Consider the following 26,987-nt stretch of genomic DNA (forward strand, 5'->3'; position numbering starts at 1 on the left):
GAAATATCTCTTCTCAGATTCCACAGAAATAAGGCTACCAAAGAGATCCCAGAAATGCAGATTTAACTCTGTGAGATGAATTAACAGAACACTAAGCAGTTTCTCAGAAAGCTTCTTTCCAGATTACATCTGAGGATATTTCCTTTTTCACCATAGACCTCTATGGGCTTCCAAATATCACTTTGCCAATTCCACAAGAACTGTCTTAGCGAAAGGCTCCTTGAGGGGAAAGCTGTAACTGTGAGTTGATTTCACAGAACACAAAGAAGTTTCTAAGAACGCTTCTTTCTCTTTGTAATCGGGGGATATTTCCTTTGGCACTATAGTCTTCAAAGGGATCCGAAATATCTGTTCTCAGATTCCACAGAAATAAAGTTAGCAAAGAGATCCATGAAATAGAGATGTAACTCTGTTAGATGAATTAACAGAACACTAAGTAGTTTCTCAGCAAACTTCTTTCCAGATTTCATCTGAGGATATATCCTTTTTCACCATAGCCATCTATGGTCTTCCAAATATCACTTTGCCAATTCCACAAGAAGTGTCTTAGCGAAAGGCTTCTTGAGGGGAAAGCTGTAACTCTGTGATATGATTTCACAGAACACATAGAAGTTTCTCAGAAAGCTTCTTTCTCTTTGTTATCGGAGGATATTTCCTTTGGCCCTATAGTCTTCAAAGGGATCCGAAATATCTGTTCTCATATTCCACAAAAATAAGGGTAGCAAAGAGATCCACGAAATACAGATGTAACTCTGTGAGGTGAATTAACAGAACACCAAGCAGTTTCTCAGAAAGCTTCTTTCCAGATTTCATCTGAGAAAATTTCCTTTTTCACCGTAGCCCTCTAAGGGCTTCCAAATATCACTTTGCCAATTCCACAAGAATTATCTTAGCGAAAGGCTTTTTGAGGGGAAAGCTGTAACTCTGTGAGATGATTTCACAGAACACAAAGAAATTTCTCAGAAAGCTTCTTTCTCTTTGTTATCGGAGGATATTTCCTTTGGCCATATAGTCTTCAAAGGGATCCCAAATATCTGTTCTCAGATTCCACAGAAATGAGGCTAGCACAGAGATCGTCGAAATACAGATGTAACTCTGTGAGATGAATTAACAGAACACTAAGCAGTTTCTCAGAAAGCTTCTTTCCAGATTTCATCTGAGGATATTTCCTTTTTCACCATAGCCCTCTATGGGCTTCCAAATATCACTTTTCCAATTCCACAAGAACTGTCTTAGCGAAAGTCTTCTTGAGGGGAAAGCTGTAACTCTGTGAGATGATTTCACAGAACACAAAGAAGTTTCTGAGAAAGCTTCTTTCTCTTTGTTATCGGAGGATATTTCCTTTGGCCCTATAGTCTTCAAAGGGATCCGAAATATCTGTTCTCAGATTCCACAGAAATAAGGCTAGCAAAGAGATCCAAGAAATACAGATGTAACTCTGTGAGATGAATTAACAGAACACCAAGCAGTTTCTCAGAAAGCTTCTTTCCAGATTTCATCTGAGGATATTTCCTTTTTCACCATAGCCCTCTATGGGTTTCCAAATATAACTTTGCCAATTCCACAAGAACTGTCTTAGCGATAGGCTCCTTGAGGGAAAGCTGTAACTCTGTGAGATGATTTCAGAGAACACAAAGAAGTTTCTCAGAAAGCTTCTTTCCCTTTGTTATCGGAGGATATTTCCTTTGGCCCTATAGTCTTCAAAGGGATCCGAAATATCTGTTCTCAGATTCCACAGAAATAAGGCTAGCAAAGAGATCCACGAAATACAGATGTAACTCTGTGAGATGAATTAACAGAACACCAAGCAGTTTCTCAGAAAGCTTCTTTCCAGATTTCATCTGAGGATATATCCTTTTTCACCATAGCACTCTATGGGCTTCCAAATATCACGTTTCCAATTCCACAAGAAGTGTCTCAGCGAAAGGCTTCTTGAGGGGAAAGCTGTAACTCTGTGAGATGATTTCACAGAACACATAGAAGTTTCTCAGAAAGCTTCTTTCTCTTTGTTATCGGAGGATATTTCCTTTGGCCCTACAGTCTTCAAAGGGATGCGAAATAAATGTTCTCAGATTCCACAGAAATTAGGCCAGCAAAGATATCCACGAAATACAAATGTAACTCTGTGAGATGAATTAACGGAACGCCGAGCAGTTTCTCAGAAAGCTTCTTTCCAGATTTCATCTGAGGATATATCCTTTTTCACCATAGCACTCTATGGGATTCCAAATATCACTTTGCCAATTCCACAATAAGTGTCTCTGCGAAAGGCTTCTTTAGGGGAAAGCTGTAACTCTGTGAGATGAATTCACAGAACACAAAGAAGTTTCTCACAAAGCTTCTTTCTCTTTGTTATCGTCGGATATTTCCTTCTGCACTATAGTCATCAAATGGTTACGAAATATCTGTTCTCAGATTCCACAGAAATAAGGCTATCAAAGAGATCCAAGAAATACAGATGTAACTATGTGAGATGAATTAACAGAACACTGAAAAATTTCTCAGATAGCTTCTTTCCAGATTTCATCTGAGGATATTTCCTTTTTCACCTTAGCCCTCTATGGGCTTCCAAATATCACTTTGCCAATTCCACAAGAACTGTCTTAGCGAAAGGCTTCTTGAGGGGAAAGCTGTAAATCTGTGAGTTGATTTTACAGAACACAAAGAAGTTACTCAGAAAGCTTCTTTCTCTTAGTAATCGGAGGATATTTCCTTTGGCCCTAACTCTGTGAGATGAATGAACAGAACACTAAGCAGTTTCTCAGAAAGCTTCTTTCCAGATTACATCTGAGGATATTTCCTTTTTCACCATAGACCTCTATGGGCTTCCAAATATCACTTTGCCAATTCCACAAGAACTGTCTTAGCGAAAGGCTCCTTGAGGGGAAATCTGTAACTGTGAGTTGATTTCACAGAACACAAAGAATTTTCTAAGAACGCTTCTTTCTCTTTGTAATCAGGTGATATTTCTTTGGCACTATAGTCTTCAAAGGGATCCGAAATATCTGTTCTCAGATTCCACAGAAATAAGGCTAGCAAAGAGATCCAAGAAATAGAGATGAAACTCTGTGAGATGAATTAACAGAACACCAAGCAGTTTCTCAGAAAGCTTCTTTCCAGATTTCATCTAGGGATATTTCCTCTTTCACCTTAGCCCTCTATGGGCTTCCATATATCACTTTCCCAATTCCACAAGAGCTGTTTTAGCGAAAGGCTTCTTGAGGGGAAAGCCGTAACTCTGTGAGATGATTTCACAGAACACAAAGAAGTTTCTCAGAAAGCTTCTTTCTCTTTGTTATCGGAGGATATTTCCTTTGGCGCTATAGTCTTCAAAGGGATCCGAAATATATGTTCTCAGATTCCACAGAAATAAGGCTAACAAAGAGATCCACGAAATACAGATGTAACTCTGTGAGATGAATGAACAGAACACTAAGCAGTTTCTCAGAAAGCTTCTTTCCAGATTTCATCTGAGGATATTTCCTTTTTCAACATAGCCCTCTATGGGCTTCCAAATATCACTTTGCCAATTCCACAAGAACTGTCTTAGCGAAAGTCCTCTTGAGGGGGAAGCTGTAACTCTGTGAGATGATTTCAGAGAACACAAAGTAGTTTCTCAGAAAGCTTCTTTCTCTTTGTAATCGGAGGATATTTCCTTTGGCCCTGTAGTCTTCAAAGGGATCCGAAATATCTGTGCTCAGATTCCACAGAAATAAGGCTAGCAAAGAGATCCACGAAATACAGATGTAACTCTGTGAGATGAATGAACAGAACACTAAGCAGTTTCTCAGAAAGCTTCTTTCCAGATTTCATCTGAGGATATTTCCCTTTTCACCATAGCCCTCTATGGGCTTCCAAATATCACTTTGCCAATTCCACAAGAACTGTCTTAGCGAAAGGCTTCTTGAGGGGAAAGCTGTAACTCTGTGAGATGATTTCACAGAACACAAAGAAGTTTCTCAGAAAGCTTCTTTCTCTTTGTTATCGGAGGAGATTTCCTGTGGCTCTATAGTTTTCAAAGGGATCCGAAATATCTCTTCTCAGATTCCACAGAAATAAAGCTAACAAAGTGATCCACCAAATACAGATGTAACTCTGTGAGATGAATTAACAGAACACAAAGCAGTTTCTCACAAAGCTGATTTCCAGATTTCATCTGAGGATATTTCCTTTTTCACCATAGCCCTCTAAGCGCTTCCAAATATCACTTTGCCAATTCCACAAGAACTGTCTTAGCGAAAGGCTTCTTGAGGGGAAAGCTGTAACTCTGTGAGATGATTTCACAAAACACAAAGAAATTTCTCAGAAAGCTTCTTTCTCTTTTTTATAGGAGGATATTTCCATTGGCCCTATAGTCTTCAAAGGGATCCGAAATATCTGTTCTCAGATTCCACAGAAATAACGCTAGCAAAGAGATGCACGAAATACAGATTTAACTCTGTGAGATGAATTAACAGAACACTAAGCAGTTTCTCAGAAAACTTCTTTCCAGATTTCATCTGAGGATATTTCCTTTTTCACCATAGCTCTCTATGGGCTTCAAAATATCACTTTGCTAATTCCAAAAGAACTGTCTTAGCGAAAGGCTTTTTGAGGGGAAGGCTGTAACTCTCTGAGATGATTTCACAGAACACAAAGAAGTTTCTTAGAAAGCTTCTTTACCTTTTTATCGGAGGATATTTCCTTTGGCCCTATAATCTTCATAGGGATCGGAAATATCTCTTCTCAGATTCCACAGAAATAAGGCTACCAAAGAGATCCCAGAAATGCAGATTTAACTCTGTGAGATGAATTAACAGAACACTAAGCAGTTTCTCAGAAAGCTTCTTTCCAGATTACATCTGAGGATATTTCCTTTTTCACCATAGACCTCTATGGGCTTCCAAATATCACTTTGCCAATTCCACAAGAACTGTCTTAGCGAAAGGCTCCTTGAGGGGAAAGCTGTAACTGTGAGTTGATTTCACAGAACACAAAGAAGTTTCTAAGAACGCTTCTTTCTCTTTGTAATCGGGGGATATTTCCTTTGGCACTATAGTCTTCAAAGGGATCCGAAATATCTGTTCTCAGATTCCACAGAAATAAGGCTAGCAAAGAGATCCACGAAATACAGATGAAATTCTGTGAGATGAATTAACAGAACACTAAGTAGTTTCTCAGAAAGCTTCTTTCCAGATTTCATCTGAGGATATTTCCCTTTTCACCATAGCCCTCTATGGGCTTCCAAATATCACTTTGCCAATTACACAAGAACTGTCTTAGCGAAAGGCTTCTTGAGGGGAAAGCTGTAACTCTGCGAGTTGATTTTACAGAACACAAAGAAGTTACTCAGAAAGCTTCTTTCTCTTTGTAATCGGAGGATATTTCCTTTGGCCCTATAGTCTTCAAAGGGATCCGAAATATATGTTCTCAGATTCCACAGAAATAAGGTTAACAAAGAGATGCACGAAATACAGATGTAACTCTGTGAGATGAATGAACAGAACACTAAGCAGTTTCTCAGAAAGCTTCTTTCCAGATTTCATCTGAGGATATTTCCTTTTTCACCATAGCCGTCTATGCGCTTCCAAATATCACTTTGCCAATTCCACAAGAACTGTCTTAGCGAAAGGCTTCTTGAGGGGAAAGCTGTAACTCTGTGAGTTGATTTCACAGAACACAAAGAAGTTACTCAGAAAGCTTCTTTCTCTTTGTAATCGGAGGATATTTCCTTTGGCCCTATAGTCTTCAAAGGGATCCGAAATATCTGTTCTCAGATTCCACAGAAATAAGGCTAACAAAGAGATCCACGAAATACAGATGTAACTCTGTGAGATGAATGAACAGAACACTAAGCAGTTTCTCAGAAAGCTTCTTTCCAGATTTCATCTGAGGATATTTCCTTTTTCAACATAGCCCTCTATGGGCTTCCAAATATCACTTTGCCAATTACACAAGAACTGTCTTAGCGAAAGGCTTCTTGAGGGGAAAGCTGTAACTCTGCGAGTTGATTTTACAGAACACAAAGAAGTTACTCAGAAAGCTTCTTTCTCTTTTTTTATAGGAGGATATTTCCTTTGGCCCTATAGTCTCCAAAGGGATCCGAAATATCTGTTCTCAGATTCCACAGAAATAAGGCTAGCAAAGAGATCCACGAAATACAGATTTAACTCTGTGAGATGAATTAACAGAACACTAAGCAGTTTCTCAGAAAACTTCTTTCCAGATTTCATCTGAGGATATTTCCTTTTTCACCATAGCTCTCTATGGGCTTCAAAATATCACTTTGCTAATTCCAAAAGAACTGTCTTAGCGAAAGGCTTTTTGAGGGGAAGGCTGTAACTCTCTGAGATGATTTCACAGAACACAAAGAAGTTTCTCAGAAAGCTTCTTTACCTTTTTATCGGAGGATATTTCCTTTGGCCCCAAAATCTTCATAGGGATCGGAAATATCTCTTCTCAGATTCCACAGAAATAAGGCTACCAAAGAGATCCCAGATATGCAGATTTAACTCTGTGAGATGAATTAACAGAACACTAAGCAGTTTCTCAGAAAGCTTCTTTCCAGATTACATCTGAGGATATTTCCTTTTTCACCATAGACCTCTACGGGCTTCCAAATATCACTTTGCCAATTCCACAAGAACTGTCTTAGCGAAAGGCTCCTTGAGGGGAAAGCTGTAACTGTGAGTTGATTTCACAGAACACAAAGAAGTTTCTAAGAACGCTTCTTTCTCTTTGTAATCGGGGGATATTTCCTTTGGCACTATAGTCTTCAAAGGGATCCGAAATATCTGTTCTCAGATTCCACTGAAATAAGGCTAGCAAAGAGATCCACGAAATACAGATGTAACTCTGTGAGATGAATTAACGGAACACTGAGCAGTTTCTCAGAAAGCTTCTTTCCAGATTTCATCTGAGGATATATCCTTTTTCACCAAAGCACTCTAGGGGCTTCCAAATATCACTTTGCCAATTCCACAATAAGTGTCTCAGCGAAAGTCTTCTTTAGGGGAAAGCTGTAACTCTGTGAGATGAATTCACAGAATACAAAGAAGTTTCTCACAAAGCTTCTTTCTCTTTGTTATCGGCGGATATTTCCTTTGGCCCTATAGTCTTCAAATGGTTCCGAAATATCTGTTCTCAGATTCCACAGAAATAAGGCTAGCAAAGAGATCCAAGAAATACAGATGTAACTCTGTAAGATGAATTAAAAGAACACTGAGAAATTTCTCAGAAAGCTTCTTTCCAGATTTCATCTGAGGATATTTCCTTTTTCACCATAGCCCTCTATGGGCTTCCAAATATCACTTTGCCAATTCCACAAGAACTGTCTTAGCGAAAGGCTTCTTGAGGGGAAAGCTGTAACTCTGCGGGTTGATTTTACAGAACACAAAGAAGTTACTCAGAAAGCTTCTTTCTCTTTGTAATCGGAGGATATTTCCTTTGGCCCTATATTCTTCAAAGGGATCCGAAATATATGTTCTCAGATTCCACAGAAATAAGGCTAACAAAGAGATCCACGAAATACAGATGTAACTCTGTGAGATGAATGAACAGAACACTAAGCAGTTTCTCAGAAAGCTTCTTTCCAGATTTCATCTGCGGATATTTCCTTTTTCACCATAGCCCTCTATGGGCTTCCAAATATCACTTTGCCAATTGCACAAGAAGTGTCTTAGCGAAAGGCTTCTTGAGGGGAAAGCTGTAACTCTGTGAGATGATTTCACAGAACACAAAGAAGTTTCTCAGAAAGCTTCTTCCTCTTTGTTATCGGAGGATATTTCCTTTGGCCCTATAGACTTCAAAGGGATCCGAAATATATGTTCTCAGATTCCACAGAAATAAGGCTAACAAAGAGATCCACGAAATACAGATGTAACTCTGTGAGATGAATTAACAGAACACTAAGCAGTTTCTCAGAAAGCTTCTTTCCAGATTTCATCTGAGGATATTTACTTTTTCACCATAGCCCTCTATGGGTTTCCAAATATCACTTTGCCAATTCTACAAGAACTGTCTTAGCGAAAGGCTTCTTGAGGGGAAAGCTGTAACTCTTTGAGATGATTTCACAGAACACAAAGAAGTTTCTCAGAAAGCTTCTTTCCCTTTGTTATCGGAGGATATTTCCTTTGGCCCTATAGTCTTCAAAAGGATCCCAAATATCTGTTCTCAGATTCCGCAGAAATAAGGCTAGCAAAGAGATCCATGAAATACAGATGTAACTCTGTGAGATGAATTAACAGAACACTAAGCAGTTTCTCAGAAAGCTTCTTTCCAGATTTCATCTGAGAAAATTTCCTTTTTCACCATAGCCCTCTATGGGCTTCCAAATATCACTTTGCCAATTCCACAAGAACTGTCTTAGCGAAAGCCTTCTTGAGGGGAAAGCTGTAACTCTGTGAGATGATTTCAGAGAACACAAAGAAATTTCTCAGAAAGCTTCTTTCTCTTTGTTATTGGAGGATATTTCCTTTGGCCATATAGTCTTCAAAGGGATCCCAAATATCTGTTCTCAGATTCCACAGAAATGAGGCTAGGAAAGAGACCCACGAAATACAGATGTAACACTGTGAGATGAATTAACAGAACACGAAGCAGTTTCTCAGAAAGCTTCTTTCCAGATTTCATCTGAGGATACTTCCTTTTTCACCGTAGCCCTCTATGGGCTTCCAAATATCACTTTTCCAATTCCACAAGAACAGTCTTAGCCAAAGGGTTCTTGAGGGGAAAGCTGTAACTCTGTGAGATGATTTCACAGAACACAAAGAAGTTTCTCAGAAAGCTTCTTTCTGTTTGTTATCGGAGGATATTTCCTTTGGCCCTATAGTCTTCAAAGGGATCCGAAATATCTGTTCTCAGATTCCACATAAATAAGGCTAGCAAAGAGATCCACGAAATACAGATGTAACTCTGTGAGATGAATTAACAGAACACTGAGCAGTTTCTCAGAAAGCTTCTTTCCAGATTTCATCTGAGGATATATCCTTTTTCACCAAAGCACTCTAGGCGCTTCCAAATATCACTTTGCCAATTCCACAATAAGTGTCTCAGCGAAAGTCTTCTTTAGGGGAAAGCTGTAACTCTGTGAGATGAATTCACAGAATACAAAGAAGTTTCTCACAAAGCTTCTTTCTCTTTGTTATCGGCGGATATTTCCTTTGGCCCTATAGTCTTCAAAGAGATCTGAAATATCTGTTCTCAGATTCCACAGAAATAAGGCTAGCAAAGAGATCCAAGAAATACAGATGTAACTCTGTAAGATAAATTAAAAGAACACTGAGAAATTTCTCAGAAAGCTTCTTTCCAGATTTCATCTGAGGATATTTCCTTTTTCACCATAGCCCTCTATGGGCTTCCAAATATCACTTTGCCAATTCCACAAGAACTGTCTTAGCGAAAGGCTTCTTGAGGGGAAAGCTGTAACTCTGCGAGTTGATTTTACAGAACACAAAGAAGTTACTCAGAAAGCTTCTTTCTCTTTGTAATCGGAGGATATTTCCTTTGGCCCTATATTCTTCAAAGGGATCCGAAATACATGTTCTCAGATTCCACAGAAATAAGGCTAACAAAGAGATCCACGAAATACAGATGTAACACTGTGAGATGAATGAACAGAACACTAAGCAGTTTCTCAGAAAGCTTCTTTCCAGATTTCATCTGCGGATATTTCCTTTTTCACCATAGCCCTCTATGGGCTTCCAAATATCACTTTGCCAATTGCACAAGAAGTGTCTTAGCGAAAGGCTTCTTGATGGGAAAGCTGTAACTCTGTGAGATGATTTCACAGAACACAAAGAAGTTTCTCAGAAAGCTTCTTCCTCTTTGTTATCGGAGGATATTTCCTTTGGCCCTATAGACTTCAAAGGGATCCGAAATATATGTTCTCAGATTCCACAGAAATAAGGCTAACAAAGAGATCCACGAAATACAGATGTAACTCTGTGAGATGAATTAACAGAACACCAAGCAGTTTCTCAGAAAGCTTCTTTCCAGATTTCATCTGAGGATATTTCCTTTTTCACCATAGCCCTCTATGGGCTTCCAAATATCACTTTGCCAATTCCACAAGAACTGTCTTAGCGAAAGGCTTCTTGAGGGGAAAGCTGTAACTCTTTGAGATGATTTCACAGAACACAAAGAAGTTTCTCAGAAAGCTTCTTCCTCTTTGTTATCGGAGGATATTTCCTTTGGCCGTGTAGTCTTCAAAGTGATCCGAAATATCTGTTCTCAGATTCCACAGAAATAAGGCTAGCAAAGAGATCCACGAAATACAGATGTAACTAAATGAGATGAATTAAGAGAACACTAAGCAGTTTCTCAGAAAGCTTCGTTCCAGATTTCATCTGTGGATATTTCCTTTTTCACCATAGCCCTCTATGGGCTTCCAAATATCACTTTGCCAATTCCACAAGAACTGTCTTAGTGAAAGGCTACTAGAGGGGTAAGCTGTCACTCCGAGAGATGATTTCACAGAACACAAAGAAGTTTCTAAGAACGCTTCTTTCTCTTTGTAATCGGAGGATATTTCCTTTGGCCCTATATACATCAAAGGTATCCGATTTATCTGTTCACAGATTCCACAGAAATAAGGCTAGCAAAGAGATCCACGAAATACAGATGTAACTATGTGAGATGAATTAGCAGAACACTAAGCAGTTTCTCAGAAAGCTTCTTTCCAGATTTCATCTGAGGATATTTCCTTTTTCACCATAGCACTCTATGGGCTTCCAAATATCACTTTGCCAATTCCACAAGAACTGTCTTAGCGAAAGGCATCTTGAGGGGAAAGCTGTGACTCTGTGAGATGATTTCACAGAACACAAAGAAGTTTCTCAGAAAGCTTCTTTCTCTTTGTTATCGGAGGATATTTCCTTTGGCCATATAGTCTTCTAAGGGATCCGAAATATCTGTTCTCAGATTCCACAGAAATAAGGCTAGCAATGAGATCCACAAAATACAGATGTAACTCTGTGAGATGAATTAACAGAACACCAAGCAGTTTCTCAGAAAGCTTCTTTCCAGATTTCATCTGAGGATATTTCCTTTTTCACCATAGCCCTCTATGGGCTTCCAAATATCACTTTGCCAATTCCACAAGAACTGTCTTAGCGAAAGACCTCTTGAGGGGAAAGCTGTAACTCTGTGAGATGATTCCACAGAACAAAAAGAAGTTTCTCAGAAAGCTTCTTTCCCTTTGTTATCGGAGGATATTTCCTTTGGCCCTATAATCTTCAAAGATATCCGAAATATCTGTTCTCAGATTCCACAGAAATAAGGCTAGCAAAGAGATCCCTGAAACACAGATGTAACTCTGTGAGATGAGTTAACAGAACACTAAGCAGTTTCTCAGATAGCTTCTTTCCAGATTTCATCTGAGGATATATCCATTTTCACCATAGCCCTCTAAGGGCTTCCAAATATCACTTTGCCAATTCCAAATGAACTGTTTTAGCGAAAGGCTTCATGAGAGTAAAGCTGTAACTCTGTGAGATGATTTCACAGAACACAAAGAAATTTCTCAGAAAGCTTCTTTCTCTTTTTTATCGGAGGATATTTCCTTTGGCGATATAGTCTTCAAAGGGATGCGAAACATCTGTTCTCAGATTCCACAGAAATAAGCTAGCAAAGATATCCACGAAATACAGATATAACTCTGTGAGATGATTTAACAGAACACCAAGCAGTTTCTCAGGAAGCTTCTTTCCAGATTTCATTAGAGGATATTTCCTTTTTCACCATAGCCCTCTATAGACTTCCAAATATCACTTTGCCAATTCCACAAGAACTGTCTTAGCGAAAGGCTTATTTAGGGGAAAGCTGTAACTCTGTGAGATGATTTCACAGAACACAAAGAAGTTTCTCACAATGCTTCTTTCTCTTTGTTATCGGAGGATATTTCCTTTGGCCCTACAGTCTTCAAAGGGATCCGAAATATCTGTTCTCAGATTCCACAGAAATAAGGCTAGCAAAGCGATCCATGAAATACAGATGTAACTCTGTGAGATGAATTAACAGATCACTAAGCAGTTTCTCAGAAAGCTTCTTTCCAGATTTCATCTGAGGATATTTCCTTTTTCAACGTAGCCCTTTATGGGCTTCCAAATATCACTTTGCCAATTCCACAAGAACTGTCTTAGCGAAAGGCTTCTTGAGGGGAAAGCTGTAACTGTGAGTTGATTTCACAGAACACAAAGAAGTTTCTAAGAACGCTTCTTTCTCTTTGTAATCGGAGGATATTTCCTTTGGTGATATAGTCTTCAAAGGGATCCGAAACATCTGTTCTCAGATTCCACAGAAATAAGGCTAGCAAAGAGATCCACGAAATACAGATATAACTCTGTGAGATGATTTAACAGAACACCAAGCAGTTTCTCAAGAAGCTTCTTTCCAGATTTCATCTGAGGATATTTCCTTTTTCACCATAGCCCTCAATGGACTTCCAAATATCACTTTGCCAATTCCACAAGAACTGTCTTAGCGAAAGGCTTCTTGAGGGGAAAGCTGTAACTCTGTGAGATGATTTCACAGAACACAAAGAAGTTTCTCACAAAGCTTCTTTCTCTTTGTTATCGGAGGATATTTCCTTTGGCCCTACAGTCTTCAAAGGGATCCGAAATATCTGTTCTCAGATTCCACAGAAATAAGGCTAGCAAAGAGATCCACGAAATACAGATGTAACTCTGTGAAATAAATTAACATCACTAAGCAGTTTCTCAGAAAGTTTCTTTCCAGATTACATCTGAGGATATTTCCTTTTTCACCATAGCCCTCTATGGGCTTCCAAATATCTCTTTGCCTATTCCACAAGAACTGTCCTAGCGAAAGGCTTCTTGAGGGGAAAGCTGTAACTGTGAGTTGATTCACAGAACACAAAGAAGTTTCTCAGCAAGCATCTGTCTCTTTGTTATCGGAGGATATTTCCTTTGGCCCTATAGTCTTCAAAGGGATCCGAAATATCTCTTCTCAGATTCCACAGAAATAAGGCTAGCAAAGAGATCCACGCAATACAGATGTAACTCTGTGAGATGAATTAACAGAACACTAAGCAGTTTCTCAGAAAGCTTCTTTCCAGATTTCATCTGAGGATCTTTCCTTTTTCACCATAGCCCTCTATGGGCTTCCAAATATCACTTTGCCAATTCCACAAGAACTGTCTTAGTGAAAGCCTTCTTGAGGGGAAAGCTGTAACTCTGTGAGTTGATTTCACAGAAGACAATGAAGTTTCTCAGAAAGCTTCTTTCTATTTGTTATCAGTGGATATTTCCTTTGGCCCTCTAGTCCTCAAAGGGATCCGAAATATCTGTTCTCAGATTCCACTGAAATAAGGCTAGCAAAGAGATCCACGAAATACAGATGTAACTCTGTGAGATGAATTAATAGAACACTGAGCAGTTTCTCAGAAAGCTTCTTTCCAGATTTCATCTGAGGATACTTCCTTTTTCACCATAGCCCTCTATGGGCTTCCAAATATCACTATGCCAATTCCACAAGAAGTGTCTTAGCGAAAGGCTTCTTGAGGGGAAAGCTGTAACTCTGTGAGATGATTTCACAGAATGCAAAGAAGTTTCTCAGAAAGCTTCCTTCTCTTTGTTATCGGAGGATATTTCCTTTGGCCCTAGAGTCTTCAATAGGATCCGAAATATCTGTTCTCAGATTCCACAGAAGTAAGGCAAGCAAAGAGATCCAAGAAATAGAGATGTAACTCTGTGAGATGAATTAACAGAACACTAAGCAGTTTCTCAGAAAGCTTCTTTCCAGATTTCTTCTGAGGATATTTCCTTTTTCACCATAGCCCTCTATCGGCTTCCAAATAACACTTTGCCAATTCCACAAGAACTGTCTTAGCGAAAGGCTTCTTGAGGGGAAAGCTGTAACTCTGTGAGATGATTTCACAGAACACAAAGAAGTTTCTCAGAAAGCTTCTTTCTCTTTGTAATCGGAGGATATTTCCTTTGGCCCTATAGTCTTCAAAGAGATCTGAAATATCTGTTCTCAGATTCCACAGAAATAAGGCTAGCAAAGAGATCCACGAAACACAGATGTAACTCTCTGAGATGAATTAACAGAACACTAAGCAGTTTCTCAGAAAGCTTCTTTCCAGATTTCATCTGAGGATATTTCCTTTTTCACCATAGCCCTCTATGGGCTTCCAAATTTCACTTTGCCAATTCCACAAGAACTGTCTTAGCGAAAGGCTTCTTGAGGGGAAAGCTGTAACTCTGTGAGATGATTTCACAGAACACAAAGAAGTTTCTCAGAAAGCTTCTTTCTCTTTGTAATCGGAGGATATTTCCTATGGCCCTATAGTCTTCAAAGAGATCTGAAATAATTGTTCTCAGATTCCACAGAAATAAGGCTAGCAACGAGATCCAAGAAATACAGATGTAACTCTGTGAGATGAATTAACAGAACACTAAGCAGTTTCTCAGAAAGCTTCTTTCCAGATTACATTTGAGGATATTTCCTTTTTCACCATAGCCCTCTATGGGCTTCCAAATATCACTTTGCCAATTCCACAAGAACTGTCTTAGTGAAAGGCTTCTTGAGGGGAAAGCTGTAACTCTGTGAGATGATTTCACAGAACACAAAGAAGTTTCTCAGACAGCTTCTATCTCTTTGTAATCGGAGGATATTTCCTTTGGCCCTATAGTCTTCAAAGGGATCCGAAATATCTGTTCTCAGATTCCACAGAAATAAGGCTAGCAAAGAGATCCACGAAATACAGATGTAACTCTGTGAGATGAATTAACAGAACACCAAGCAGTTTCTCAGAAAGCTTCTTTCCAGATTTCATCTGAGGATATTTCGTTTTTCACCATAGCCCTCTATGGGCTTCCAAATATCACTTTGCCAATTCCAAAAGAACTGTCTTAGCGAAAGGCTTCTTGAGGGGAAAGCTGTAACTCTGTGAGATGATTTCACAGAACACAAAGGAGTTTCTCAGAAAGCTTCTTTCTCTTTGTTATCAGAGGATATTTCCTTTGGCCCTATAGTCTTCAAAGGGATCCGAAATATCTGTTCTCAGATTCCACAGAAATAAGGCTAGCAAAGAGATCCACGAAATACAGATGAAACTCTGTGAGATGAGTTAACAGACGAATAAGCAGTTTCTCAGAAAGCTTCTTTCCAGATTTCATCTGAGGATATTTCCTTTTTCACCATAGCCCTCTATGGGCTTCGAAATATCACTTTGCCAATTCCACAAGAACTGTCTTAGCGAAAGGCTTCTTGAGGGGAAAGCTGTAACTCTGTGAGATGATTTCACAGAACACAAAGAAGTTTGTGAGAAAGCTTCTTTCTCTTTGTTATCGGACGATACTTCCTTTTGCCCTATAGTCTTCAAAGGGATCCGAAATATATGTTCTCAGATTCCACAGAAATAAGGCTAGCAAAGAGATCCACGAAATACAGATGTAACTCTGTGAGATGAATTAACAGAACACCAAGCAGTTTCTCAGAAAGCTTCTTTACAGATTTCATCTGAGGATAATTCCTTTTTCACCATAGCCCTCTATGGTCTTCCAAATATCCCTTTGCCAATGCCACAAGAACTGTCTTAGCAAAAGCCTTCTTGAGGGGAAAGCTGTAACTCTGTGAGATGATTTCACAGAATGCAAAGAAGTTTCTCAGAAAGCTTCCTTCTCTTTGTTATCGGAGGATATTTCCTTTGGACCTATAGTCTTCAAAGGGATCCGAAAAATGGGTTCTCAGATTCCACAGAAATAAGTCTAGTAAAGAGATCCAAGAAATAGAGTTGTAACTCTGTGAGATGAATTAACAGAACACTAAGCAGTTTCTCAGAAAGCTTCTTTCCAGATTTCATCTAAGGATATTTTCTTTTTCACCGTGACCCTCTATTGGCTTCCAAATATCACTTTGCCAATTCCACAAGAACTGTCTTAGTGAAAGGCTTCTTGAGGGGAAAGCTGTAACTCTGTGAGTTAATTTCACAGAACACAAAGAAGTTTCTCAGAAAGCTTCTTTCTCTTTGATATCGGAGGATATTTCCTTTGGGGGAAAGCTGTAACTCTGTGAGATGATTTCACAGAACGCAAAGAAGTTTCTCAGAAAGCTTCCTTCTCTTTGTTATCGGAGGATATTTCCTTTGGCCCTATAGTCTTCAATAGGATCCGAAATATGTGTTCTCAGATTACACAGAAATAAGGCTAGCAAAGAGATCCACGAAATACAGATGTAACTCTGTGAGATGAATTAACAGAACACGAAGCAGTTTTTCAGAAAGCTTCTTTCCAGATTTCATCTGAGGATATTTCCTTTTTCAACATAGCCCTCTGTGGGTTTCCAAATATCACTTTGCCAATTCCACAAGAACTGTCTTAGCGAAAGTCTTCTTGAGGGGAAAGCTGTAACTGTGAGTTGATTTCACAGAACACAAAGAATTTTCTCAGAAAGATTCTTTCTCTTTGTTATCGGAGGATATTTCCTTTGGCCCTATAGTCTACAAAGGGATCAGAAATATCTTTTCTCAGATTCCACAGAAATAAGGCTAGCAAAGAGATCCACGAAATACAGATGTAACTCTGTGAAATAAATTAACAGATCACTAAGTAGTTTCTCAGAAAGCTTCTTTCCAGATTACATCTGATGATATTTCCTTTTTCACCATAGCCCTCTATGGGCTTCCAAATATCACTTTGCCAATTCCACAAGAACTGTCCTAGCGAAAGGCTTCTTGAGGGGAAAGCTGTAACTGTGAGTTGATTCACAGAACACAAAGAAGTTTCTCAGCAAGCTTCTGTCTCTTTGTAATCGGAGGATATTTCCTTTGGCCCTATAGTCTTCAAAGGGATCCGAAATATCTCTTCTCAGATTCCACAGAAATAAGGCTAGCAAAGAGATCCACGAAATACAGATGTAACTCTGTGAGATGAATTAACAGAACACTAAGCAGTTTCTCAGAAAGCTTCTTTCCAGATTTCATCTGAGGATATTTCCTTTTTCACCATAGCCCTCTATGGGCTTCCAAATATCACTTTGCCAATTCCACAAGAACTGTCTTAGTGATAGGCTTCTTGAGGGGAAAGCTGTAACTCTGTGAGTTGATTTCACAGAAGACAAAGAAGTTTCTCAGAAAGCTTCTTTCTCTTTGTTATCAGAGGATATTTCCTTTGGCCCTCTAGTCCTCAAAGGGATCCGAAATATCTGTTCTCAGATTCCACTGAAATAAGGCTAGCAAAGAGATCCACGAAATACAGATGAAACTCTGTGAGATGAGTTAACAGACGAATCAGCAGTTTCTGAGAAAGCTTCTTTCCAGATTTCATCTGAGGATATTTCCTTTTTCACCATAGCCCTCTATGGGCTTCCAAATATCACTTTGCCCATTCCACAAGAAGTGTCTTAGCGAAAGGCTTCTTGAGGGGAAGCTGTAACTCTGTGAGATGATTTCATAGAACACAAAGAAGTTTCTGAGAAAGCTTCTTTCTCTTTGTTATCGGACGATACTTCCTTTTGCCCTATAGTCTTCAAAGGGATCCGAAATATCTGTTCTCAGATTCCACAGAAATAAGGCTAGCAAAGAGATCCACGAAATACAGATGTAACTCTGTGAGATCAATTAACAGAACACCAAGCAGTTTCTCAGAAAGCTTCTTTCCAGATTTCATCTGAGGATAATTCCTTTTTCACCATAGCCCTCTATGGGCTCCCAAATATCACTTTGCCAATGCCACGAGAACTGTCTTAGCGAAAGCCTTCTTGAGGGGAAAGCTGTAACTCTGTGAGATGATTTCACAGAACGCAAAGAAGTTTCTCAGAAAGCTTCCTTCTCTTTGTTATCGGAGGATATTTCCTTTGGCCCTATAGTCTTCAATAGGATCCGAAATATGTGTTCTCAGATTCCACAGAAATAAGGCTAGCAAAGAGATCCACAAAATACAGATGTAACTCTGTGAGATGAATTAACAGAACACCAAGCAGTTTTTCAGAAAGCTTCTTTCCAGATTTCATCTGAGGATATTTCCTTTTTCAACATAGCCCTCTGTGGGCTTCCATATATCACTTTGCCAATTCCACAAGAACTGTCTTAGCGAAAGACTTCTTGAGGGGAAAGCTGTAACTGTGAGTTGATTTCACAGAACACAAAGAAGTTTCTCCGAATGATTCTTTCTCTTTGTTATCGGAGGATATTTCCTTTGGCCCTATAGTCTACAAAGGGATCAGAAATATCTTTTCTCAGAAACCACAGAAATAAGGCTAGCAAAGAGATCCACGAAATACAGATGTAACTCTGTGAAATAAATTAACAGATCACTAAGCAGTTTCTCAGAAAGCTTCTTTCCAGATTACATCTGAGGATATTTCCTTTTTCACCATAGCCCTCTATGGGCTTCCAAATATCACTTTGCCAATTCCACAAGAACTGTCCTAGCGAAAGGCTTCTTGAGGGGAAAGCTGTAACTGTGAGTTGATTCACAGAACACAAAGAAGTTTCTCAGCAAGCTTCTGTCTCTTTGTAATCAGAGGATATTTCCTTTGGCCCTATAGTCTTCAAAGGGATCCGAAATATCTCTTCTCAGATTCCACAGAAATAAGGCTAGCAAAGAGATCCACGAAATACAGATGTAACTCTGTGAGATGAATTAACAGAACACTAAGCAGTTTCTCAGAAAGCTTCTTTCCAGATTTCATCTGAGGATCTTTCCTTTTTCACCATAGCCCTCTATGGGCTTCCAAATATCACTTTGCCAATTCCACAAGAACTGTCTTAGCGAAAGGCTTCTTGAGGGGAAAGCTGTAACTCTGTGACATGATTTCACAGAACACAAAGAAGTTTCTCAGAAAGCTTCTTTCTCTTTGTAATCGGAGGATATTTCCTTTGGCCCTATAGTCTTCAAAGAGATCTGAAATATCTGTTCTCAGATTCCACAGAAATAAGTCTAGCAAAGAGATCCACGAAATACAGATGTAACTCTGTGAAATGAATTAACAGAACACCAAGCAGTTTCTCAGAAAGCTTCTTTCCAGATTTCATCTGAGGATATATCCTTTTTCACCATAGCACTCTATGGGCTTCAAATATCACTTTCCCTATTCCACAAGAAGTGTCTCAGCGAAAGGCTTCTTGAGGGGAAAGCTGTAACTCTGTGAGTTGATTTCACAGAACACAAAGAAGTTTCTCAGAAAGCTTCTTTCTCTTTGTTATCGGAGGATATTTCCTTTAGCCCTACAGTCTTCAAAGGGATCCGAAATAAAAGTTCTCAGATTCCATAGAAATTAGTCCAGCAAAGAGATCCACGAAATACAGATGTAACTCTGTGAGATGAATTAACGGAACACTGAGCAGTTTCTCAGAAAGCTTCTTTCCAGATTTCATCTGAGGATATATCCTTTTTCACCATAGCACTCTATGGGCTTAAAAATATCACTGTTCCAATTCCACAATAAGTGTCTCAGCGAAAGGCTTCTTTAAGGGAAAGCTGTAACTCTGTGTGATGAATTCACAGAACACAAAGAAGTTTCTCACAAAGCTTCTTTCTCTTTGTTATCGGCGAATATTTCCTTCGGCCCTATAGTCTTCAACTGGTTCCGAAACATCTGTTCTCAGATTCAACAGAAATAAGGCTAGCAAAGAGATCCAAGAAATACAGATGTAACTCTGTGAGATGAATTAACAGAACACTGAGAAATTTCTCAGAAAGCTTCTTTCCAGATTTCATCTGAGGATATTTCCTTTTTCACCATAGCCCTCTATGGGCTTCCAAATATCACTTTGCCAATTCCACAAGAACTGTCTTAGCGAAAGGCCTCTTGAGGGGAAAGCTGTAACTGTGAGTTAATTTCAGAGAACACAAAGAAGTTTCTAAGAACGCTTCTTTCTCTTTGTAATCGGGGATATTTCCGTTGGCCCTATAGTCTTCAAAGGGATCCGAAATATCTGTTCTCAGATTCCACAGAAATAAGGCTAGCAAAGAGATCCACGAAATACAGATGTAACTCTGTGAGATGAATTAACAGAACACCAAGCATTTTCTCAGAAAGCTTCTTTCCATATTTCATCTGAGGATACTTCCTCTTTCACCATAGCCCTCAATGGGCTTCCATATATCACTTTCCCATTTCCACAAGAACTGTTTTAGCGAAAGGCTTCTTGAGGGGAATGCTGTAACTCTGTGAGATGATTTCACAGAACACAGAGAAGTTTCTCAGAAAGCTTCTTTCTCTTTGTTATCGGAGGATATTTCCTTTGGCCCTATAGTCTTCAAAGGGATCCCAAATATCTCTTCTCAGATTCCACAGAAATAATGCAAGCAAAGAGATCCACGAAATACAGATGTAACTCTGTGAGATGAATTAACAGAACACCAAGCAGTTTCTCAGAAAGCTTCTTTCCAGATTTCATCGGAGGATATTTCCTTTTTCACCATAGCCCTCTATGGGCTTCCAAATATCACTATGCCAATTCCACAGGAACTGTCTTAGCGAAAGACTTCTTGAAGGGAAAGCTGTAACTCTGTGAGATGATTCCACAGAACACAAAGAAGTTTCTCAGAAAGCTTCTTTCCCTTTGTTATCGGAGGATATTTCCTTTGGCCCTATAATCTTCAAAGATATCCGAAATATCCGTTCTCAGATTCCACAGAAATAAGGCTAGCAAAGAGATCCATGAAACACAGATGTAACTCTGTGAGATGAATTAAGAGAACACTAAGCAGTTTCTCAGAAAGCTTCTTTCCAGATTTCATCTGAGGATATATCCATTTTCACCATAGCCCTCTAAGGGCTTCCAAATATCACTTTGCCAATTCCACAAGAACTGTCTTAGCTAAAGGCTTCTTGAGGGGAAAGCTGTAACTCTGTGAGATGATTTCACAAAACACAAAGAAATTTCTCAGAAAGCTTCTTTCTCTTTTTTATCGGAGGATATTTCCTTTGGCCCTATAGTCTTCAAAGGGATCCGAAATATCTCTTCTCAGATTCCACAGAAATAAGGCTAGCAAAGAGATCCACTAAATACAGATTTAACTCTGTGAGATGAATTAACAGAACACTAAGCAGTTTCTCAGAAAACTACTTTCCAGATTTCATCTGAGGATATTTCCTTTTTCAACATAGCCCTCTATGGGCTTCCAAAAATCACTTTGCCAATTCCACAAGAACTGTCTTAGCGAAAGGCTTCTTGAGGGGAAAACTGTAATTCTGTGAGTTGATTTTACAGAACACAAAGAAGTTACTCAGAAAGCTTCTTTCTCTTTGTAATCGGAGGATATTTCCTTTGGCCCTGTAGTCTTCAAAGGGATCCGAAATATCTGTGCTCAGATTCCACAGAAATAAGGCTAGCAAAGAGATCCACGAAATACAGATGTAACCTTGTGAGATGAATTGACAGAAGACTAAGCAGTTTCTCAGAAAGCTTCTTTCCAGATTTCATCTGAGGATATTTCCCTTTTCACCGTAGCCCTCTATGGGCTTCCAAATATCACTTTGCCAATTCAACAGGAACTGTCTTAGCGAAAGGCTTCTTGAGGGGAAAGCTGTAACTCTGTGAGATGATTTCACAGAACACAAAGAAGTTTCTCAGAAAGCTTCTTTCTCTTTGTTATCGGAGGATATTTCCTGTGGCTCTATAGTTTTCAAAGGGATCCGAAATATCTCTTCTCAGATTCCACAGAAATAAAGCTAACAAAGTGATCCACCAAATACAGATGTAACTCTGTGAGATGAATTAACAGAACACAAAGCAGTTTCTCAGAAAGCTGATTTCCAGATTTCATCTGAGGATATTTCCTTTTTCACCATAGCCCTCTAAGCGCTTCCAAATATCACTTTGCCAATTCCACAAGAACTGTCTTAGCGAAAGGCTTCTTGAGGGGAAAGCTGTAACTCTGTGAGATGATTTCACAAACACAAAGAAATTTCTCAGAAAGCTTCTTTCTCTTTTTTATAGGAGGATATTTCCTTTGGCCCTATAGCATTCAAAGGGATCCGAAATATCTGTTCTCAGATTCCACAGAAATAAGGCTAGCAAAGAGATCCACGAAATACAGATTTAACTCTGTGAAATGAATTAACAGAACAGTAAGCAGTTTCTCAGAAAACTACTTTCCAGATTTCATCTGAGGATATTTCCTTTTTCAACATAGCCCTCTATGGGCTTCCAAATATCACTTTGCCAATTCCACAAGAACTGTCTTAGCGAAAGTCTTCTTGTGGGGAAAGCTGTAACTCTGTGAGATGATTTCACAGAACACAAAGAAGTTACTCAGAAAGCTTCTTTCTCTTTGTAATCGGAGGATATTTCCTTTGGCCCTATGGTCTTCAAAGGGATCCGAAATATATGTTCTCAGATTCCACAGAAATAAGGCTAACAAAGAGATCCACGAAATACAGATGTAACTCTGTGAGATGAATGAACAGAACACTAAGCAGTTTCTCAGAAAGCTTCTTTCCAGATTTCATCTGAGGATATTTCCTTTTTCAACATAGCCCTCTATGGGCTTCCAAATATCACTTTGCCAATTCCACAAGAACTGTCTTAGCGAAAGGCTTATTTAGGGGAAAGCTGTAACTCTGTGAGATGATTTCACAGAACACAAAGAAGTTTCTCACAAAGCTTCTTTCTCTTTGTTATCGGAGGATATTTCCTTTGGCCCTACAGTCTTCAAAGGGATCCGAAATATCTGTTCTCAGATTCCACAGAAATAAGGCTAGCAAAGCGATCCATGAAATACAGATGTAACTCTGTGAGATGAATTAACAGATCACTAAGCAGTTTCTCAGAAAGCTTCTTTCCAGATTTCATCTGAGGATATTTCCTTTTTCACCGTAGCCCTCTATGGGCTTCCAAATATCACTTTGCCAATTCCACAAGAACTGTCTTAGCGAAAGGCTTCTTGAGGGGAAAGCTGTAACTGTGAGTTGATTTCAGAGAACACAAAGAAGTTTCTAAGAACGCTTCTTTCTCTTTGTAATCGGAGGATATTTCCTTTGGCGATATAGTCTTCAAAGGGATCCGAAACATCTGTTCTCAGATTCCACAGAAATAAGGCTAGCAAAGAGATCCACGAAATACAGATATAACTCTGTGAGATGATTTAACAGAACACCAAGCAGTTTCTCAGGAAGCTTCTTTCCAGATTTCATCTGAGGATATTTCCTTTTTCACCATAGCCCTCTATGGACTTCCAAATATCACTTTGCCAATTCCACAAGAACTGTCTTAGCGAAAGGCTTCTTGAGGGGAAAGCTGTAACTCTGTGAGGTGATTTCACAGAACACAAAGAAGTTTCTCACAAAGCTTCTTTCTCTTTGTTATCGGAGGATATTTCCTTTGGCCCTACAGTCTTCAAAGGGATCCGAAATATCTGTTCTCAGATTCCACAGAAATAAGGCTAGCAAAGAGATCCATGAAATAAAGATGTAACTCTGTGAGATGAATTAACAGAACACAAAGAAGTTTCTCAGAAAGTTTCTTTCCAGATTTCATCTGAGGATATTTCCTTTTTCACCATAACTCTCTATGGGCTTCCAAATATCACTTTGCCAATTCCACAAGAACTGTCTTAGCGAAAGGATTCTTGAGGGGAAAGCTGTAACTGTGAGTTAATTTCAGAGAACACAAAGAAGTTTCTAAGAACGCTTCTTTCTCTTTGTAATCGGGGGATATTTCCGTTGGCCCTATAGTCTTCAAAGGGATCCGAAATATCTGTTCTCCGATTCCACAGAAATAAGGCTAGCAAAGAGATCCACGAAATACAGATGTAACTCTGTGAGATGAATTAACAGAACACCAAGCATTTTCTCAGAAAGCTTCTTTCCAGATTTCATCTGAGGATACTTCCTCTTTCACCCTAGCCATCTATGGGCTTCCATATATCACTTTCCCATTTCCAAAAGAACTGTTTTAGCGAAAGGCTTCTTGAGGGGAAAGCTGTAACTCTGTGAGATGATTTCACAGAACACAAAGAAGTTTCTCAGAAAGCTTCTTTCTCTTTGTTATCGGAGGATATTTCCTTTGGCCCTATAGTCTTCAAAGGGATCCCAAATATCTCTTCTCAGATTCCATAGAAATAAGGCTAGCAAAGAGATCCACGAAATACAGATGTAACTCTGTGAGATGAATTAACAGAACACTAAGCAGTTTCTCAGAAAGCTTCTTTCCAGATTTCATCTGAGGATATTTCCTTTTTCACCATAGACCTCTATGGGCTTCCAAATATCACTTTACCAATTCCACAAGAACTGTCTTAGCGAAAGGATTCTTGAGGGGAAAGCTGTAACTGTGAGTTGATTTCACAGAACACAAAGAAGTTTCTCAGAAAGATTCTTTCTCTTTGTTATCGGAGGAAATTTCCTTTGGCCCTATGGTTTACAAAGGGATCAGAAATATCTTTTCTCAGATTTCACAGAAATAAGGCTAGCAAAGAGATCCATGAAATACAGATGTAACTCTGTGAAATAAATTAACAGATCACTAAGCAGTTTCTCAGAAAGTTTCTTTCCAGATTACATCTGAGGATATTTCCTTTTTCACCATAGCCCTCTATGGGCTTCCAAATATCACTTTGCCTATTCCACAAGAACTGTCCTAGCGAAAGGCTTCTTGAGGGGAAAGCTGTAACTGTGAGTTGATTCACAGAACACAAAGAAGTTTCTCAGGAAGCATCTGTCTCTTTGTTATCGGAGGATATTTCCTTTGGCCCTATCGTCTTCAAAGGGATCCGAAATATCTCTTCTCAGATTCCACAGAAATAAGGCTAGCAAAGAGATCCACGAACTACAGATGTAACTCTGTGAGATGAATTAACAGAACACCAAGCAGTTTTTCAGAAAGCTTCTTTCCAGATTTCATCTGAGGATATTTCCTTTTTCAACATAGCCCTCTGTGGGCTTCCATATGTCACTTTGCCAATTCCACAAGAACTGTCTTAGCGAAAGGCTTCTTGAGGGGAAAGCTGTAACTGTGAGTTGATTTCACAGAACACAAAGAAGTTTCTCAGAAAGATTCTTTCTCTTTGTTATCGGAGGATATTTCCTTTGGCCCTATAGTCTACAAAGGGATCAGAAATATCTTTTCTCAGAAACCACAGAAATAAGGCTAGCAAAGAGATCCACGAAATACAGATGTAACTCTGTGAAATAAATTAACAGATCACTAAGCAGTTTCTCAGAAAGCTTCTTTCCAGATTACATCTGAGGATATTTCCTTTTTCACCATTGCCCTCTATGGGCTTCCAAGTATCACTTTGCCAATTCCACAAGAACTGTCCTAGCGAAAGCCTTCTTGAGGGGAAAGCTGTAACTGTGAGCTGATTCACAGAACACAAAGAAGTTTCTCAGCAAGCATCTGTCTCTTTGTTATCGGGGAATATTTCCTTTGGCCCTATCGTCTTCAAAGGGATCCGAAATATCTCTTCTCAGATTCCACAGAAATAAGGCTAGCAAAGAGATCCACGAAATACAGATGTAACTCTGTGAGATGAATTAACAGAACACTAAGCAGTTTCTCAGAAAGCTTCTTTCTAGATTTCATCTGAGGATATTTCCTTTTTCACCATAGCCCTCTATGGGCTTCCAAATATCACTTTGCCAATTCCACAAGAACTGTCTTAGTGAAAGCCTTCTTGAGGGGAAGCTGTAACTCTGGGTGATGATTTCACAGAACACAAAGAAGTTTCTCAGAAAGCTTCTTTCTCTTTGTAATCGGAGGATATTTCCTTTGGCCCTCTAGTCCTCAAAGGGATCCGAAATATCTGTTCTCAGATTCCACTGAAATAAGGCTAGCAAAGAGATCCACGAAATACAGATGTAACTCTGTGAGATGAATTAACAGAACACTGAGCCGTTTCTCAGAAAGCTTCTTTCCAGAATTCATCTGAGGATATTTCCTTTTTCACCATAGCCCTCTATGGGCTTCCAAATATCACTATGCCAATTCCACAAGAAGTGTCTTAGCGAAAGGCTTCTTGAGGGGAAAGCTGTAACTCTGTGAGATGATTTCACAGAATGCAAAGAAGTTTCTCAGAAAGCTTCCTTCTCTTTGTTATCGGAGGATATTTCCTTTGGCCCTAGAGTCTTCAATAGGATCCGAAATATCTGTTTTCAGATTCCACAGAAGTAAGGCAAGCAAAGAGATCCAAGAAATAGAGATGTAACTCCAAGAAATAGAGATGTAACTCTGTGAGATGAATTAACAGAACCTAAGCAGTTTCTCAGAAAGCTTCTTTCCAGATTTCTTCTGAGGATATTTCCTTTTTCACCATAGCCCTCTATCGGCTTCCAAATAACACTTTGCCAATTTCACAAGAACTGTCTTAGCGAAAGGCTTCTTGAGGGGAAAGCTGTAACTCTGTGAGATGATTTCACAGAACACAAAGAAGTTTCTCAGGAAGCTTCTTTCTCTTTGTAATCGGAGGATATTTCCTTTGGCCCTATAGTCTTCAAAGAGATCTGAAATATCTGTTCTCAGATTCCACAGAAATAAGGCTAGCAAAGAGATCCACGAAACACAGATGTAATTCTCTGAGATGAATTAACAGAACACTAAGCAGTTTCTCAGAAAGCTTCTTTCCAGATTTCATCTGAGGATATTTCCTTTTTCACCATAGCCCTCTATGGGCTTCTAAATTTCACTTTGCCAATTCCAGAAGAACTGTCTTAGCGAAAGGCTTCTTGAGGGGAAATCTGTAACTCTGTGAGATGATTTCACAGAACAAAAAGAAGTTTCTCAGAAAGCTTCTTTCTCTTTGTAATCGGAGGATATTTCCTATGGCCCTATAGTCTTCAAAGAGATCTGAAATAATTGTTCTCAGATTCCACAGAAATAAGGCTAGCAAAGAGATCCAAGAAATACAGATGTAACTCTGTGAGATGAATTAACAGAACACTAAGCAGTTTCTCAGAAAGCTTCTTTCCAGATTACATCTGAGGATATTTCCTTTTTCACCATAGCCCTCTATGGGCTTCCAAATATCACTTTGCCAATTCCACAAGAACTGTCTTAGTGAAAGGCTTCTTGAGGGGAAAGCTGTAACTCTGTGAGATGA

Source organism: Macaca mulatta, chromosome 10 (assembly GCF_049350105.2).
Source record: "Macaca mulatta isolate MMU2019108-1 chromosome 10, T2T-MMU8v2.0, whole genome shotgun sequence".
Classification (NCBI taxonomy): Eukaryota; Metazoa; Chordata; class Mammalia; order Primates; family Cercopithecidae; genus Macaca; species Macaca mulatta.